At 39.5% G+C, this 11635-nt stretch overlaps 1 pseudogene; it reads right to left on the minus strand.

Annotated features, from left to right (window-relative positions):
• Positions 1-6033: 6033 nt before the first annotated feature.
• LOC145987331 (sepiapterin reductase pseudogene) lies at positions 6034-7119 on the minus strand (annotated as a pseudogene).
• Between the last annotated feature and the right edge of the window lie 4516 nt (positions 7120-11635).

Here is an 11635-nt window from a genome sequence, read left to right on the forward strand (position 1 = left end):
CCTCTCCCCAGGAAAATTTTCACTTTACGTTAGATAAAATTAGGTTTTGGCTTCTTAAATAATGTGAAGATAAAAAATTTATAAATCTGAGAGAAATAATTATCGAGACAAGACGGAGAATGTTCTATAACCCTATTATTGTCAATAGCATGTATCCAAGGTGGGAATCAGGAGGCTTGAGCCCCCTTTCAGGATTTTTTTTCTGTTTACACTAGATAAAATTAGGATTTTGGCTTCTTGAATAATGTCATGATAATTTGGGAGAAATAATTATCGAGACAAGATAGAGAATATTCTATAACCCTGTTATTGTTAATAACACGTATCCAAGGTGGGGTTGATGTGGCTCGAGCAGCTCCCCAGGAATTTTTTAATTTTACACTAGATAAAATTAGGTTTTTGGCTTTTTGAATAATGTGACGATGATTTAAGGAGATAGACAAGTATCGAGGCAAGACGGAGAATGTTCTATAACCCTGTTGTTGGTAATATTGCACGTACACTTTTCTTGCGCTTTCGGTGTTGTCGCAGCGCACTTGAGCACTATGTAGAGACTTGTCAGCATTTGGAAGCTGCACAACAAAGGTAGAGCCACACGTAGGGCGATTCGTTGTAATTTCTAATCTCTGGAAGGCGGGAGAGGGTACGTTCTTGAATGAGAGAAGGAGTCAATTACTGGTGATATTAACGAATCGTTTTATCTGCGGAACGTTCTACAATATAATGAGGATATAAATACGCCGATTCAATTTTTCGATTGATCTGTACAAAGAATCGGTTAATGAGATTTCAGAGGTAAGTGTGACAATTCATACAGTCGATTGGTGATCAGATCAGTCAGCGTCCTCTGGTTGCTTTATAAGATATAGTGATTCGAAAATGAAGACATTGACGACAGCAGAACTTCCGGGGTCTCAGAGTAGTGCTAGCTCGGTTCGAGGGCCGAAGAGATCAAGGCCTCTCTCTCTCTCTAAAGTGAATATTTCATCAGTACCGGATATTAAAACAGAAATAAACTGCATAGATCAACTGAAAATCAAAATTTTGAGTGATGATTTAGTTTTGCCAGAACTAAATTTCGTATATGCAGTCTGAGAATTTCATGATATAAAAAAATACTTTTGTTTAAGCCTTCTGGGTTCGAAACACATTCAAACACTTAACTATCATAAAGAGACAGCCGAAAATTTTATGAAATGAAGAGAAGAGAAAGCAGGAAGATGTTGCATATGTAGACATTTTAGGTGGAAATTGCAGGCTCTACCAGGACCCAAATCAGGGCTCTACCAACTGAGCCACCTAGTCATCCTTGACTTCAACCGATTTTTCGTTAAAATGTCTACAAAGTACATGTCCTGTGTATATCAAATCGTAAGGTGTTGCCTGTATAGTGAACAAGCACAGAAAATATAGGAGAGAGAAGAAAACTGAGGAGCATTATAACCGGTTTAGGATAATTTTTTTCTGTGGTCAACAAGAGCTACTACTTCAAGGTGACAATGACAGTGGCCTAATAAGGGAGATTTTACACCGTGTCGCCTGATATTAGGTTTGTGCGGCCTTTTGTGTCGCTACGGTGTGAAACGTTGCTGTTGATTGGCCCATTCCAATCGACATGTATCGCGTGTCCCTTCGGTCTGAAACCTTCCTAAGTCTTGAAAATCCAAGTCACAAGGATGGAAAATTAGGTTAAGGTTAGGTGTGAAGGCAGGCAGACGACAGCACCCTAAAGGATCATATTCAAACCTGCAGGAAGAACGCATCATACTTCAATCTCCAATACGATGATAAAAACTTCTGGTGAGTTCATTTTAAAAAATGTGTCTGAGATAAAGAGAGGCGTGCCCAGGATTTTCAGAAGGGAGAGGGGTTACGCATACTATTTTTGTTAGTCAGTTACTGATTTTGCCATTTTTTTCCTGTCTTTGACGTTCCTCTTTTTTCTTCTTTTTTTTTAAAAAAAGGAATACTGGGTCAAATGGGGTTATTACCTCACCAACCCTCCCTTGGGCACGTCACTGGAGATAAATGAGTAAGCATTTGATCATACTGGGAGACGAAACATTAGATGTGTTGGGAACGGAAGGGTTTTCACTGTGCATTAATTGTTTCGTGATCCACCTGTATTCGAGAAGACTTCCTTTATTTCGTGCCGATATATGACAAGACAGCGGAAGCTGTGACAGGCATTTTTGAACACTTGTGAGTGCTAAGGCCTGAATCTGAACAATTTGGTTATTTTCGGCTTTTATAAGAGCTGCAAACATGGGAGGACAAGACACGTTAATGGTGTTCAGGCTCGAATCGGAGAGAAATATTCGAGAGCTGTCTGCGTCCAGTTCGCAACCCACAATTTGAGTCTCGCGTTGTCGAGTGGATTGTCCATCCCGTGCATATGTAACAGCTTCGTAAAAACACTCAAAGATACCATAGATGTTTTTATACCTGATGAGAAGAAATGGACAAACACACATACTGAGATGGTTCCGGCACACATTATTAATGCATGGAAACAGAGGAGTCGAGTGGTAAAAAATGTTCCGATTTCACGTTCTGATTAAAATGATAGCCTTACAGTGGCAACGATTTAAGGGATAGTTGCTCCCCATTTTTTATTTTTCTGCCTCAACATTATGGCCTCTTAATGTTAAGCCTTGGCTACCAAGAGAAAGTAAACTTTCCTTGCAACGCCCTCCGCACCCTCCCCCCCCCCCCCCCGTTTTGGAACCCAATTGCCACCACTGGTCTTAAACATACAATTGTGAGGTTCTTACTATACCCCTTAAAAAAATGGTGTTTAGCCCCCCCCCCCGAAAGGAATTCCTGGATACGTGCCTGGTACTCACTATTCACGAATTGGGGAAAATGTATTCCACATCAGTCTGTTTCGTAGTAACTAACTAAAACTAACTCCCTAGCCTTCTTAAATCCGAAGGTTCATGGCTGCAGCAATACACGCCTTCCATCTTTCCCTATCTTGAGCAAGTTCTATATACTCTTTTCCATCCCTACCGATTTCCCTTAGGTCCATTTCAACGTTGTCCCTCCATCTTCGTCTTGGCCTTCCTACAGGTCTCTTACCATCAGGTTTCCCAACAAGAATCCTGTAAACTCCTCTTTCCTCTCCCATTCGTGCCACTAGGCCTGCCCACCTAAGTCTTCTTGATTTAATTATTCTAATAATATCTGGACATGAATACAAATTATGTAGTTCTAAATTATGTAACCTTCTCCACTCACCTGTCTCCTCATCCCTTTTAGGTCCAAAGATTTTCCTAAGGATCTTATTTTCAAATACTCTCAATTTATGTTCCTCTTTCAATGTAAGGGACCAAGTTTCACATCCATATGATACTACAGGCAAAATTACTGTTTTGTATATTTTAACTTTTAGTTTCTTAGATATTAAACGAGAAGACAAAAGTTTATGAAGAGAGAAGTAACATGCATTTCCTGAATTAAGCCTACTTTTTATTTCCTCTTTAATGTAATTTTCATTTGTTAATATTACTCCTAAGTATTTGAATTTGGAAACTGGTTCAAACGAGTTGTTATCAATAATTAGATTTTGATTATTACATAACACTTGGTTTCGGCCTGTAAGCATATATTTAGTTTTCTCTTTGTTAACTTCCAAACCTATCTCTTTAGCAGTTTTGAAAAATATTTTAGCATTATTCTTAATTGTATTCACATCATCCCCCAGTAAGTCTACATCATCTGCATATGCTAACAACTGAGTCACACCATTTAATTTTAGTCCTTCTTTAGTTTCTTTTACCTTCCTAACACTGTTTCGTAGTGCAAAATGTATTATTCACTGCCACTCAATGGATGGGTCTTTTGCCCAAAGTCATAATCACCATCGAGTGCGCAACTCTTTTTCCTGCACATACGTAGTTGTTCCTCCTGTGGTGATAGACTCGCATTCTGGCTATCGAAAGTTCGGGATTCGAATCCTGGGTTAAGCATGGGGGAGACAGTGAAAAATCATGTAGGCCTAATAGCCAACAAACAGTAGCTACATTTCTTGACCGTTTTTAGTTCGTTTTCATTGTTTAGTGGTTATTGAAAGCTCCTAAATGTAATTTCCACGTACATCGATTGTTGATTTATTCCCATCCGTGAAATTGTTGGGTATTCATCTTTATCCCAAGTTAACATGGAATGTTCATACTCAACAACTTTGTAGTATTTATTTATTTTATTCCGTACGCCCTTGATTAAAGAGCATGTGGTGTAATATTCCTATTCAGTAATTTGAAATCTTGTGAGAGACAACTATTGATGCATATTATGCCATTTTTCATTCCCATATAATATACAGGGAACTTTGGTGTTCTTGGTGTTTTAGTGGGAAAAGAAAGCAATTAGGTGTGTTAAAGGACTAACAAATATGGTATCGTGAAAACCTACTTTTCAAGAACTTAGATCACAAGTGTTCTTCTGTTCTAACTAAAAAGGAATATTTCTCAATTTACAGATAATGCTGTACATAAGTATAATACTGGATATGATCCCTCTCAATATGTCCTTCGCTGCAACGTTGTAGTATAATGGCACATATTTACTTTAAATGTTAACTTTGGTCTGTCCCAGGGAAGAATTTCTTGGAAAGTTACTTTCGTTTCTAAACAACCCGACCGTCACAATACTCCACATTTTGAAAAATTACATCTGATTCGAATTTCTTCTAGAACATTCAAAGGAGTTTTCTTGCAATTTGCTTTTATTGTGATGGAAAACTCGCTTCTGGTGCCACGAATCCACTGCACATGTCCAGACAACGGCGAAAGTAGATCACACAAAGATTCAGTTTTATGATCTAGAAGTAATTCTAAGGGGACGTAATTCTTCAGAAGTTGGAATATAGTGACGATTTATTTCAAGAGGGTTATTTTCGCAGAAAGCCTTGGCTTTAACTGGAAAAGACGGAAGTTCTGTACTCTCTTTTTGAAGAATATATTATCACTTCACTATGTGTGTGGGGTGTAAGTGGGGTGATATTTTGAAAGGACACCCAAAAGTCAACCTCACTTCTATATTGTACACCCAACGGCAAAAGAAACAATAGGCGAGTTGTCCACCACCATTTTCATTCGGTCTGTATTGCACAATGTGATGACAATGAATTGAAAAAAAAAGACGTCAATAAGCAGAGGGCAATGCCTGTTTCGCACCAACATAATTTCATTCCTTAAAACAACACCGGATGTAGAATAAAAAGTAATGAAAATAACAATGGACAATTTGCCTACCATTTTCTTTGCCGTTGACTGTACTTACATCCCAGTAAGTTCATTGTTTAAGGCCAATGTAGTTCTAGCGTCTGGATTAATTGATTTAGTTTATTTTACGTCGCTTTTCTGCCACTTGCGACTAATCGTGAAGATGAGGATGAGTGATGATATGATGAAATTGATGAAGGGATACTTACAAAGAATGCCCAGGCCGGGATTCGAACCGCTGTGCCTGTCACTCCGCCAGAGCGGCGCATAAGGTCATTTTGCACCCTACAAAGTATACAAGCGAAAATGCTCATATCTAAAACTCTTACCGTAAAGTTGAAAAGGGGTGTAAAGAAACACTCGAGAAAGGATTGTAGCGTTCTATTTATAAAGGCTGTGAAGGGACCTGCACAGGAGAAACACAACACATTAAGAAAGATAAGACTAGACTAAAAATTTCCTCACAAACCGTGTAAGAGGCTCGCTCTTTGCAAAAAGCTAAAAACATTGGTTAAAACACATTCACCATGTCCCACCATGGACGTAGGAAGGTTAGAAAACTGTCTGAAGAAAGTAAAGTCGACACATTCTAGAAAAATATGGCGAACACTTAAAATGACATTACATACAAGTCACAGCGGAGGGTCCAGTCCTTGCAGCAAATGACCATGGGTGTGTCCAATTCGAAGTCGAGTTAAAATGACTTCGTATCGACGGGATGAACATCATTCACCAGCGGTGGGCTATCACTGCATATGAAGGAGTATCAGAGAAATAAATTGTTGTAGAAATTGTTTTATATATATATATATATATTTTTACTGCCCTTTATACTATATCAAAATAATCAATGTGGTCACCTGAGGTAAATTTGTCATACGCTAAGATCTTAATCAACTTCTTGATGGCTTCTTCGGATGTCAGATGAGTCTTCTCCTTCCGGGTTGCTATGAACGATTCTCTCAGCTCTCCTTCGATGCTGTCCTCGATGAGGGTGTCGACCAGATCGGTTTCCACAGGGCCTGGGGAGAAGTTGAGGACCTTTATGGAAGGTTCTTCAAGAGCCAGGACCTTGAAGAACATGTCTCTGGAAGCCTTCCCTGTGCAGTACTGGCTGAAGGTCTTGAACGGTTGAATGGCACACAGTGAGGTCATGTTCACCGCGGTTCTTCTCTTCACCTGATCCTCTGTGAAGACGCTGAAGAACTTCGACGTGAGGATCGTCGTCGAAAAGACATTGAATCTAAAATAGTCCTCCCAGTTTTTCAAGTCATCCATTCTGACCGCTCTCTTTGTGATGTCGCCCAGCGTTCCAGCATTGTGGACGATCATGGCGTGGTCGAACTCGCTTGGTTTTATTTGCAACGTGTCGAGAGAGTCTTGGATCACGTGAGCATACTGAGCGCCGTCGGCTTCTGGCAGGTCGACTGGGTATACCTTCACGATGATCGGAATGTGGGACATACTAACTCTGGTCTCCTTGAGTTCTTCTTCACTTTTGGCCAGCAGGACGACTACGGAACCTCGCTTCAGAACTTTGGCGATCTCGATCGCGCACGCCCTCCCGATGCTTCGGCATGCACCTGTAATCAGACAATACGTCCGCCATGTTGAGAAGCACTCGCAGGCTGCCATCTTGCAACTCCTTTGCTCGCCCTTGCTCTACGAGATTCAGCTGTTACAACTCTCGTTACGATTCCACGAATACTTCTAGGGATTCCTGAAGATTAAGTCCTTGCTTTGTTACAAAACTACTTCGAATAAGTAAGAATTCAGTTCAGTTAGAAGAGCTTAGATATCTTTTTCACAGATATCACACTTTACCATCAACATTCAACATGTATCCTTTGTATCTTCTAGATCCTTTTCTTGACTACCATCTTCCGATTCATTGAACTTCCTATCTGAAAATAAACAATTTAACAAATATTATGAACCTCACACTCTCTCCTATAACAAAACACTGTATGGCAACTGCGCTCTCGAAGTTATGAATAAATAAGCAAACATTTTATTTGTGCAATGTCTATGTTCTTTTAAGCGAGTAGCTCATATACCGCATGTTCTCCCTACCTCAATGAATGTAGCCGGAAGATCCACGATCATTATACCGAAAGTTCAAGGTTCGAATCCTGACCCGGGCATAGTTGTTCCTTTGTGTGTGTGTCCCTTCATTAATTTATCCACTCCTCATTCATCTTCATCGTTGCTATTTGCCACAAGTGACAGAAAAGCAATGCAAAATAAGAAAAATACAACTATAAACATCCAGTGATATTCAATTATAGGCATAATGTTAAAAAGAGACTAACCTCCAAATATGTTAAACAGTAATTTTCATTTAGTTTTTTTTTAAATTTGAACCATTGACTGTTAAAAAAAATAGTCAGCTTTGCTAAATCTGGCAATCAAAATAGCTTCAAACATAATTTCGTCAAAAGTGACAACTGGCATTTAGTCAGTTTATTTCAGTGTATTATATATTGAGATGTAAGAAATCTATTTAGTCGTTTTTCTAGTAATATTTAGTCAAAAGTGAAGAATAACTCACATTACAAAGCAACTGCACTCAGCCTGGACTGCACATTACAAATTACAGCGATCTATCCACAACACCCCTCCACCAAATTTTCTTCAGCGTTCCCTCAAAGGTTTCACAAAGGTAATATTGATGGTCATTTTAACACTAAATTTACACTTACACCACCTCATAAACGACATTATACCTCCAAATGGGGAATTCTGGCCCTTGCATTACAGTTCCTAACTTTGAATATTTCTGTGACTGACTTATCTGTAAACCTACATTATTTAGTACAACAAACGTAACATCAAGAATCGAATCGTGAAGTGATAACATGTTACCAAAGCTAGATAAACAATCGTGGAAAAGGAATTACAGCACAACTATTTGTTTGACTTTGAACGCTCTGAACTGATGAATCTGGTAAGTTGGTGATCCTGAAAATAGAATTTTTATGTTGTTTTTCTTAGCCTTGTCTGTCCATGACGCTTGTTGATACTGGTAAAGTTACTGGATTGGTTCCCACTGCTATCAGTGAGGCGCGTTACGGATTCACCTTAGACGTTTACAATGAGGAGGAATTTGGCAAGATTCCCTTCTCCAAAATAACATAGTTTCATGGTCGAATGTTGATTGAATCGGCGGCCAGATTCTGCAAGTTACGAAGAGGAAAGCGTTTAGTAGTGAAGCATATACACTTTGTGCAACATTAGCTAGTTACTGGCCAATTGAATCGGCAGGTTTAAGAAGGGAATAAGTCCAAAATGTAAATTTGTGGGAAATCAAGAAAAACTGTAAAATAGGTTCAGGATTCAGTTCCTTCTTACACCTTTCGTTGATTTCAGGGTTCTATATCTTCCTCTAGGGACTGATTTTTATCTTTCTTCACACTCACGTGTAGAGCGACGCTTTCCGATGATGTCGAGTAGTCGACGCGCTAGCTACGTTAACGACCGGCTGGCTTTGAAGTCCACGGAGCGCGCCCAACAGCTGCAACAATCGCATTCAACGCACAGTGTTGCTACTCTCCACATCTACTCTACGCCACCTTGTCCCTCCGTGCACAAACACCTTCCCACGGTCTCCATATTGAAGTTGCAAAGTACGGCAACAGCGTATCCGCAGTCATGTGACTGAGACTCCACGTGGAGTAGACGAGCGGAATGACAGCTGCGCCCATTGGCTGAAGGTTGAGTGTGATTGGACGTAAACAACTCGCCCGCTATTTATCTCCACCCACGTTTGAGGCGGCGGCATTCTTCAGTTCTTCGACGTTAACGAAGTAAACGCGTGGACTATACAAAAGATCATTTTGCCATTTTTTGGTCTTCATTCCCTTCTTAATCCTGCCGATTCAATTGTGATAACTTTCTATGGTGGTATATAATAGGCTTTGTGATAAAATCATTGACATTATATTGCACAGAACTCTAGTGTCAGAGTAGAAATATTTTTACGCGTACTTAAGTTGCAAACTAGGAGCCACTAGCGTACGCTACAGCCCCTCCCATAATTTAGAGAAAAATCAAAATTTTAAAATGAAAGCAGTAAAGAACTCTGGAAATACCAAAGTGAAAATGCGAACCCACATTAAAATGGTGCAGATTACCATTTTTTCCCCTTTGAACTAATTTTAAAACAAGTTAAAAATTGAAATTACGAAATATTTTATAGCGTGCAACGCCAACCCCCTAGAACGCAGCTATGCAATATTCACCTCTACTTGTTCCAGCCCCCAGAATAAAATCCTGGGTACGCTAGCGCTTGGAGCCAACAACTTTCAGGCTGGATCATTTGCTGATTTAGCGAGGGAATCTTCCCCCTTCCAAAAACAATGGCTAAATATTATTTAAAAAGTGATTATATAGTTATACTCCAACAAATTAAACTATGCGAGCAACATAAAATAGACCCCATCCATAGCTCGTTTCAGTTATATTATGTTTCAAAGAAAACAACACAGTTTAGAACGAATATGTTAATCGACACTGCGTCTATTGTACCCTGAAATTAGTGTTGCTCACGGGACGGGACATGTCCCGTCTCGTCTCGTGTCTCGTCTCGAAAACGAGACGAGACACGAGACGGGACAAGCCTTTTGAAATTCGAGACGGGACGAGACGGAATGCCTTTCTCGTCTCGTTTTCGAGACGAGACACGAGACGGGACGGGACGGCTTTTGAAAAGTCTCGTCTCGTCTCGAATGTCTCGAAAAAATAAAAGCAAAATTTTTAATCAGTTGCAAATACTTGTTTGCTTGGAATAAAGTATCTCAATTAGAAACGTTGATAAGCGTGTATTAAGTCAAAATAAGAAGACTATTCTAGAGAGAGGCATAAATGAATACCTAAACTTATTTCCTGTACTCTTTCGAAACACAGCGTTACTCCCCATTTTTTTTAAAAAAAAATATTCCAGGTTAATAACTTTATGTTACGATAGTACTCCAGATACTAATACAATTCTGAATAACATCAAGTAAAAGGGCAGGTAGAGAAGGTTGAAGGAGGGGCCAAAAGATCGTGGAATGTCTGCGTCCGTGGTTTATCTTGTAAAAATAGTCTCAGCTCTATAGGTTGGAAAGATAAACGGACCGACGGATATGGTTTATTTTTATTATTTAATTTTTACATCAAAGGGTATACAGAAGTGATTGTTATTAGGAAGTAGGAAATGCATTGTAGGAAACATGGCAGTTCAAATTCATAAGGAGTTGTTGGGAAAGTTATTAAGGAGTCCAAGATATAAGCAAGACTAAGAGAAGGAGATGATTAGGGCCAAATAATCTTGCATTATCCCACTCCGAACAGCTGAGAGCTAAAGAGGAGGAGAAAATACGGGAAATATGGAAAGAAGTAATTTGGTGATTTTAGTGTTTACAGGGAACCACGACAAGATTTTACTACATGATTATTTGCACGGGTTGCGAAATTATTAGAATGTTATGGAAATTTCGGATATGTCTTTGTTGAGAAAATTCTTGTTGTTTCCCTCAGGCATTCTGCAGGTGGTTGGATTCGATTTTTTTACGTCCGTTTGAAAATTATTTCTAATGTTTTTTTATTTCTTTACTTCTTATTTAAGGAGAATACTATTCCTTGGATTGTAATAACGAAATACTGAGGCTGATATAGAATAGATTTCAAATGAAGGAAGTGCACTAAGTTCTGTATAATCGTCGTAGAAGGAAACTTTGTTCTATGAGGGGATTCCCCGATGGTACAATGGTAGCATCGTCGCCTTGTAATCAAGGGGTCCCGGGTTCGATACCCGGTGAAGGCACATTGTGATTTGAACCCCACTTTAAACTGTGGGTACAGTTTAGCCTTTCTGTAAATCAGATGAAGGAATGTTGTAGCTGTTCTTTTTATTCTGTAAATTTAGCCTTCAAGTTTATGAGCAAAATACATGTCGTATCTACTGTCTACATTTTCACTCGTTATTAAACACATTTCACAAAGTAGTTTTATCGAACTTCAGAGGGAAGCTGACAGCAATGTCAGGGTGGCGGGAGCTTGTTTACGACCAGGGTGTATTCCGAGACTATTTTTCGCCGTCCCCCACTGACAAAGGTTTCGCTTTGAACAATGGACACCGTTGCTTCAGGGGGCAAACACCAAACATAGGGCGAGGTTGACCTGCAGTAGAGGGTACGTGCCATAAATCCAGGTCTAAAGTATGAATGAAAGTTGATGCAAGGGAGGGGCAATAAAAATTCTGTAATTTGGTTAGCTTGCTGACAGGAAGTTTTGCAGGAAAAACTGAAAAGGAAAACGGCAGACTTTGAATGAAAGACAGAGAGTGACCACAATTTCTTTGTATTATTTGCCGACACACAAGCTTCCATTTCGAAGGTGAGGCTATCTGCAGCGAAGTTTTTAGA

This window comes from Lepisma saccharinum, chromosome 4 (assembly GCF_977018435.1).
Source record: "Lepisma saccharinum chromosome 4, izLepSacc3.1, whole genome shotgun sequence".
Classification (NCBI taxonomy): Eukaryota; Metazoa; Arthropoda; class Insecta; order Zygentoma; family Lepismatidae; genus Lepisma; species Lepisma saccharinum.